The following is a 7,355-nucleotide window of genomic DNA, read 5'->3' as shown; positions in this document are numbered from 1 at the left end:
ACATAAGGGGGCTAGAAGATTAATAATCCAACTTGATTTCTAAGTGCCATCTATTTTAGGACAACAATGTAAAAGTTTAAACAATCGAGATTACATGCAGCTCCCTGGAACCTGATTAAACAGTTCTGCTAAATTGCTATGACTTCCCTGGGCCTAGAAGGTGGCTGGGCTGCTCTAGGACAGCAATGTCCAAAGCCTTTTCTACAAGCCGCTGGTATCATGAAATATGCGAGTACAAATCATCTGGGAAATTCTGGGGTAAACAAAGTTAAACCTCATTTATTTTTGTTGTTATTGGTTGGTTCGTTCTTTTTTAAGCACAGAACTTCTCCCACGCTTATTTTAAGCTTGACTAACAAGGTTGACTATCCAAAAGTGAGATCGGTTATGAGGCTTTTCCCAAAATGACCAGAAACCCCTTTTATCAAGAAGCATTTCTCAGGACTAATGTCCCAAGGAAGACACTCTGGAAAACACGACTCTTTAATTCTTTTCCGAAGTCTGTCATGAGATTCGAGGCTCTTCCCAGGAGAGATGCTTTCCTGAGGGAAAGCTGTGGGGGAGGGGAAAGCCAAAGAGCAGGGAGGAAAGAACTTCCGGGGGCAGGACTCGTTGGAAGGGCATCGGGAAGAAGAGAACCGGTGTGGCGGGAGAGAAAGGCGACTGTTCCCACGAACCAGTGAGTTCCCTGGGACGGCCAGCATGTGGACCCCAGAGGGAATGCTGCCCCTGGACTTGGCAAAGGAGTCATCCGGCAGAACGGACAAGAAAAGGGCCAAGATAAACATTTGAGAAGAGGCGAAAATGTAAATTTTTAGCAAAAAAAAAAAAAGTCCAGAAAAAGACTTCCATTAATTACCAAAGCAAATAGTCCCTATCAGATGGGGGGAGGGGGTGCTGCCACCACCCCATGGGTCCCTCCCATTGTGAGGACTGTTTGGGCTGCTTCTGCACCTGACCTCAGCTACTTGACTTAAGAAGCAGAAAATAGGTCTATCTCCCTTTTATTGGGAGAGTTGAACTCATCGAGAAGTATGTCTCAGTTTCTATAAACACACACCCACACACACACACAAAAGCAGCTCGGCATTTGGCAGTGTCAATCAAAAGAGAAACTGGAGAAGAAAACCCCTGTAAGCCCCAAGAGAAGTTTCAGTGTGTACAATGGAGGTTGGACAACGCTTGATCTTTTCCAAAATCCGATTAGTGAAATTTTGTAGAATTTTTATAAAACAGATATGCTGCGGAAGTTTGTTCCCACGAACACACTTTCTAATAAAAAGGAGGAGGTAATCCTGGAGGAAGGTACAATTCAGCAATCTGCTCTTTCTAATTTTGAAACCTTTAACAATGTTCTCCCCGCCAAGACACCACTTTACTCATTTACAGATCACTAATTTAGAAGCTTTCTTAATTTCAGGGCAAAAGATTATCTCTGGTTTGAGAGTTAGCAGACTGACTTTCAGACGAGTTAATTTTTATTTATTCGTTGGCTCCCTAGTTGTGGTTATAAAAGCCTCGACAAGGCTGGACATGACAGCTGAGGGTGCAGCCCAAGGACACCGGCCCCATATAAGCAATGCCTTCGCTCGGCCTGAACCTGGTCCCGACAGCGGCGCTCTCAGCAGGGCCCGCTTCCTGCACGCAGGAACTGTCTTCCAAAGTCCCTTTAAGACGTTCGCATCAGCATGTCCTAGTCGCAAGCAGGGTGCGGAAGCAGAAGCACACACACGTGCCCGCAAACCTAGGAGAGCAGAAGCCGGCTCAGCCTACCTCCACTTGCTGGGCACTCCTGGGAGCTGGAGCGCAGCACAGGGGCCCAGACAAATCAATTTTCCTTTTGCTCTCTGGCTTCTCTGTCTCCTTTGCCTTAATGTTCTACATTTCCTGGTAAAGCCCAGGACTAGGAAAGGCTCTGTAGACACAGGGGCTGTTCTGGCTGCTATTGTCTCAAATCCCTCTGGAAAGCGCCTGGGGGCCCCACGCTGCTGGAAGGCGCAAAAACTCTGCAGGAAAATGCACCCTGCCCACCTCACCCTGACTCCAGGCCCTGCTCTGGGGGTAGGAGGGGGTGGGGTATGGGGGATGTTTTACTCAACACAACACAGACAGCTGAATTCCCTTTTGACAAACACTCATGTGTCCTATAGCTATTTATTGAGCATTTAAGAGTGTGTGAGGCTTGGTATTGGGTGTTGAGAGAACCCAGAAAAATTTAAGAAATGCCCCTTGCCCTTAAGTCATCAATAAACTAGCTAGACAAAAAAACAAATACACATGGAAATACTATATTTCCTTGATTCAGAGATGCCATTTATAGAAAGACATACCATCAAGTAGTAACTTTCTGGGAAAAAAGCTAAACCTCATCACATGCATGCATTGGTTATAAGATAGAATCTGGCTTCGGAAATATGAACATGTGGGGAGCGCCTGGGTGGCTCAGTCGGTTAAGCGCTGACTCCTGATTTCCGCTCAGGTCATGATCTCAGGGTTGTGGGATTGGACTCCGGGTCAGGCTCCCCGCTCAGGGCGGAGTCTCCTTGAGATTTTTTCTCTCCCTCTGCTCTTCCCCCAACTCATGCCCACTCACTCTCTCTCTAAAATAAAAAAATAAAATAAAAAAGAAATATGAACATGTGAAGAAAAGGAGCAGCTTGAGAGCAAGGGATATGCGGTGGCGGCAAGAGTAGGAGGGATACTTGGACTCCTGACCGCTGCAGTGGGTGTGTACCTGCTCACGAGAGAAGGAGCCACCCCAAACGTGATCTCATTTCATCTGCCTAACGACCCCTGGGAAGCTGATATTGTTATTCTCATTTTTACAAATAAGGAAATTGAGAGACAGATGTTAAGCAACTTTTCCAAAGTCATAAAGCTGGTGAGTGAGGGAGCTGGCGTTAGAACCCAAGTGTGAGAAGCAGTAGAGAACTGATGGTTCTAAGATGGGCTCTGGGTTTAGAATCCTGGCTGCCCTACTTGTAGGTGTAGCTGCGGGCAAATTACATCATGTCTTTGTGCTTCAGTTTCCATATCTGTGAAATGGGATCTAGTAATAGCACTTACCTTAGAGTGTTGTTTTTCTCTGCGTCTTTGAGGTATAATTGACAAAATCGTAAGGTATTGAAAGTGTACGATGTGATCTGATGTACATGCGACTTCCGAAAGGACCCGGCCATTGAGTTTATTAACACATTCATCATCTCATGTATTTGCCTCTTTTTTTGGAGGAGAACATTTAAGTTCTACTTTCTTAGCAGATTTCAATTATGAATACAGTGTTATCAACTATAGTCACCACATTATACATTGGATCCTTAGAACTTATTCATCTTATAACTGAAAGTTTGTACCCTTTTACCAACCTCTCCCTATTTCCCCTACCCCACGGGCCCTGGCAACTCCTTTTCTACCGTTTTTATGAATTCAAGTTTTTTAAGATTTCATATATAAGTAATACTGTGCAGTACTTGGCTTTCTCTGTCTGGCTTATTTTACTTTGCATAATGCCCTCAAGTTCCATCCAGGTTGTTGCAAATGGCAGGATTCCCTTTTTTTTTTTAAAGATTTTATTTTATTTTTTATTTATTTTTAAAAAGATTTAATTAATTAATTAATTTATTTATTTATTTGACAGAGAGAGAGAGAGCACAAGCACGGGGACTGGCAGGCAGAGGGAGAAGCAGGCTCCCATTGAGCAGAGAGCCCGATGTGGGGCTCGATCCCAGGACCCCGGGATCTTGACCCAAGCCGAAGGCAGACGCTTAACTGACTGAGCCACCCAGGTGCCCCTAAGATTTTATTTTCAAATAATCTCAACACCCAGCATGGGGCTCAAATCCACAACCCCAAGATGAAGAGTCACACACTCTACTAACTCAGCCAGCCAGGCACCCCTAGGATCCCCTTCTTTTTTAAGACTGTACAATATTCCACTGTCTATATATACTTGCTGGTTTGTTTTTAAGCTTAAAAATTATGACGTACTTAAAGTGCTTAGCAAGTGCCTGGTACACACATTGAAAACACACAATAAATATAAGCTATTACTGTTTTATTATTGTGAAAGCGGTGTGGGAAAATGCTTTATCAATACTAGATAATAAACGGACAAATTGCATGATGATGGGGACTAGTTTCAAAGGTTCAGAGTTTACTAGAAGGCTTGTTCTGCTAAAAGTAAACAGTGTAATAAGCCCTTGCCAGTCTTCATAATACTCTCATCACCAGAAAGACAGAGGAAACAACAAAGGAACTACTATTCTTGACTTAATTCTGACGACAAAGAACTTGATGGCTATTGTGTAACTTCCAGGATCCTAGGGAAAAACTGACTGCGTCATTCTGGGTCAAAGAGAGGAAAAAGACCATCAGGCTGAGCTGACGCGAGTCCTGGATTTTGGAAAACAGACTTTAGAAAGTTCAGAAAAATGATGGATATGCTCCCATTGACCAGAAATATCATTCCCGAGAAAGGGGGGATTCTGCAGAAACAACAACAACCACAAATAGAAAACCCACGTCAGGTTGAACACTCGTAAATAATTTCTGTGAAAAGGAACAGGTGATAGCTGCCGCAGAAAAACTTCTCTGAATTGTTCCTAAGTCCACAGGATGTGCATAAAGGGCAGAAGGATGTCTACTTAGGGAGGCCATGCCCCTGTGCTCCAAGCCCAGGCTGCCAGAGCGGTGGGAAGGGTAGGCCAATGAGCTCTCACTGAAGATGAGCCTGGGCCACACTTTATATACGTTATTTTCTTTTATCCTTCACAACCTTGAAAGGTAGATGTTATGAGTTTTGTGTTTCGGAGTGTAATATATTTGGTCTTCGATCCCGGTTCCTGGCACAGACCTCCTAAACCTTGTAATTTTCTAAGTGATGAGGGTGAGAGGAGCACATTTTGTTATTCATAATAAGCCCCATCAAACACACCTGAGTTTATGCTAATGAGGTGACTCTAGGTTAGCTCCTCAATAGCTTTGGATGGGGGTGTGGTTGCTTGAGGAGCCAACCATGTGATTAGACAGAACTTTCAGCCCCACCCCCAAACTCTGGGGAGTGGAGAGAGCCTGGAGATTGAGTTAATCAACAACGGCCAATGGTTTAAGGTTTAATCAATCATCCTTACATATTGGAACCTCCATAACCCTCCCTTTTACAAACAGTGGGGTTCAGAGAACTTCAGGGTTGGTGAATGTATAAAGGTGCTGGGAGGGTGGTGGGCCTGGAGAGGGCATGGAAGCTCTGTTCCCTTTCCTGCATAACTTGCCCTATGCATCTCCTGCATTTGGCTACCCCTGAGCCATATCCTTTTATAGTAAACGGGTGGTAGTGAGTACATGCCTTCCTGAGTTCTGTGAGCTGTTCTAGCAAATTACCGAACCTGAGGAGGGGTCATGGGAATCTCTGATTTATAGCCAGGCAGTCAGAGATAGAAGTTACCCAGACTTGCAATTGACATCTGAAATGGGGGGCAGCCTTATGGGATGAGCCCTTAGCCTGTAGGATTTGTGCTAAGTTCAGGTAGTTCATGTCCAGATCTAATTGACCTATAGGACACTCTGTTGATACCCACAGAAAATTGTTTGGTCTGGAAAGCCCGCACATCTGGTGTCAGAAATGTCCTGTGGGTAGAAACAGGTCTTCCTAGGACAGAATGGTGAGGTTGGGGGATTTACTGGGGATCACACAGGAAGTCGACCGTAGAGCTGGGATTAAATTCTAGAACTGTCTGAATGTGAAGTCTAAGCTCTTTACCACAGCTCAGACTGCCTTTTCCTCGGCAGAATGACCTTGATCCTGAATGTTGAGAGTAGGGGGCCAGGAGTGCTTGTGGTGCCACATAGATATTTTGGTTCCTCTTCCTTAAATGAGTGTTTTCTTCACACTGTCTCAACTTTCGAGGATGGGTTGGACAGTGGAAGCAGCCAAGAGTCAAGGTCACCGAAGCGAGGGCTGCGCGGGAGGAACGCACCACCATCCTGGTGCTGCAGGCTCGACGCCACGGCCCGGCATCTGCTCCCTTCTTAATATTGCTGTTCCTACCAGTCTGCCCCCTGACCTAACTCCGATTTTCTTCTCCCAGCGATCAAGCTAACCAGCCTCCCTTCATCAAGAAAAGGTCTTATATAATCCTGAGCCTGCACACAGCAACATTTTGAAAATTGAGATTCCAGTAATTCTCCGCTATGAATCCCATACTAGGTATTAATTCGGGAGATAAATCTGTATCAGGAAAGGGTGCGTAGAATTTAAATGCCATTAACTAAAGCTTCAAACCTAGTCCAAAATCCAAGGAAAGGTCTAGCTACAAGCTCTTGTAGATATCCCGCCAGGCAGATGGTGACATAGGAAATGCGCAGCTGGTATGGGGCCCCAGCCAAGGAGAGGGTTCAATTCAGGGGTGGGAAAGCCAATCACTGAAGGATCAGGGTAATAAGCAGAAAGTATGTCTGTTGGAAAAGAGGTAGGAAGAAACCCAGTCACAGGAGAGAGCTAGGATATCAAAGTCAACATGTGAAACTGATTAGAGCTACAAACCCATGGTCCTCTCTGTTCCCTCCAAAGACTGGGGCGGGAACCTCAGTTAGATGAGGCATGAGGTTTAGAGGGTTACAGGAATAGAAGCACAGCTCACCATTACATCATAAACCTATGCCAGGCCGATTTACTCTGGGGCAAAATTTAGGGCTTCATAGCTTACCTTATGTAAACTATTTATTATTGTGTTTGTGGATAGTTTCTATTTTAAACATAGCAACCTTAATTCATTGGCATTATTAAATATACGTTTCTTGGACACCAGGTAGACATACAGCACGGTGCTGAGTGGTACAGAGTTTCAGAAAAGGAAAGTAAGTCCTATCTGCCTTCACGAGCTACTGTCCCACAAGGAAGAAAGCACAAATGAAATAGTAAAATGATAATGCACGAGCATCTATTAAGTGCCAAAATGAATCGTGCAGGTGACACGGGAGCTCACGGAAAGGAGAGGACGCTGAAGGCTGGCAGAGCGGGGGAGGGGGGGCGGTTTCATGGGGTGGGAGGTCTTGGGCTGTGTGCTGAAGGCTTCAGCTCAGCAGACAAGGAAGAAAAGGGCATGGTGGCTGAGGGTGCAAACTATGTAAGGACCCCGAGGTGGCAGAAACGTGGATTGGGCGGGGAGGAGGAGGAAGACAAGGCTTCTCGTAGCAGTTCTGATTATGCGAACCCGAGAGGAAACCATTATAAGGAAGTGGCTAGGTACTTCCAGCCCGAAGAGTTGGACTTCCTTGGAAGACAGAAGGTGACTGCCAGATGCCAGGCTCATGCAGGATGTTCAGAGGAAAGCGGGGAGCAGGAGACTGATGTGTAC

The sequence above is a fragment of the Halichoerus grypus genome, chromosome 3 (assembly GCF_964656455.1).
Source record: "Halichoerus grypus chromosome 3, mHalGry1.hap1.1, whole genome shotgun sequence".
NCBI lineage: Eukaryota > Metazoa > Chordata > Mammalia > Carnivora > Phocidae > Halichoerus > Halichoerus grypus.
The sequence above is the reverse complement of the archived record's forward strand: the minus strand, read 5'-3'. Positions refer to the sequence as shown.